The 858-nt window shown below is 51.6% G+C and overlaps 1 long non-coding RNA gene across 1 annotated transcript in view; it reads right to left on the bottom strand.

Moving 5' to 3' along the window:
- Positions 1–168, bottom strand: part of LOC142489348 (uncharacterized) — a 13,421-nt gene extending 13,253 nt beyond the window's left edge. The window contains exon 1 of the long non-coding RNA XR_012799845.1: positions 80–168. This is a non-coding gene — a long non-coding RNA (uncharacterized LOC142489348). The remainder of the gene's footprint in view (positions 1–79) is intronic.
- Between the last annotated feature and the right edge of the window lie 690 nt (positions 169–858).

The raw sequence follows: 858 nt of genomic DNA, 5'->3' as shown, positions 1-858 counted from the left end.
TAATCCACCACAACGAAATTCCCCATCAAGCCGCACTAAATATTTAAATACCATATTCCGCCCTCGAGAATAAATTCACCTTTATACAACAGAAGTGGCTCTCTGACCCTGAAGGGTGATATCACATACTGTAATCGGGGTCTTATGACGAGGTTCTCCCCCCTCACCTGCCCGTGCAGAGGCGGCGGCTCCCCCCGGTCCTTAGCTGGGCAGGCTCCTTCTCTTCATCTCGCTGTTGTGCAGCTTCTCCTCGATCTTCCTCTCGTGCCCGGCCGGGACGTGGCGGTTACCGTTCAGCTCGATCTCCCGCTTGGTCCGCCCTTGCCCCCGGCCCCGCAGCCGTACTCCTGCAGGTTGTAGTACTCGTACTCATCGTAGTGCTCATGCTCGAAAACCGCCAGACTCTCCGTATCTGCGGCCATGGTGGTGGCGGTGGACCGTTATATTTTCAAACTCAATGCCGGTTATGACGCGTTGGCTCGCGGTGATGTCCCCCCTCTCGTGCACTGAACTGAGTCCGAAAACAAACCGTTGGCGTTCGCCTTTGTAAACACGGAGCACGTGCCCGGGTTGCGGCTTGTCATTGGTTGACTGTGACGTTTCTTGGCTGTAGGGGCGGGTCTTGGTGGATTCGCCCGGGGAATCGGGAGCTAAAGTTGGGTGTCAGAGCCCAGGTTTGGCAGCAGTGTTGTGTTTTTTGTTTCCTAGTGTGATGTGTAACTCCATATCAGCAGTGTCAATGATTCAGTCCTGCCACCCATAAACCAACAAACAGAGAGTAATGGGAGATCATGTCATAGTCAAATGATATATCAAATACAATAGTGACATTATTATTATTATTATTATCCTTTATTT

This window comes from Ascaphus truei, chromosome 3, assembly GCF_040206685.1.
Source record: "Ascaphus truei isolate aAscTru1 chromosome 3, aAscTru1.hap1, whole genome shotgun sequence".
Lineage (NCBI taxonomy): Eukaryota > Metazoa > Chordata > Amphibia > Anura > Ascaphidae > Ascaphus > Ascaphus truei.
Note: the sequence above shows the minus strand (reverse complement) of the source record. Positions and strands in the feature narration are given on the sequence as shown.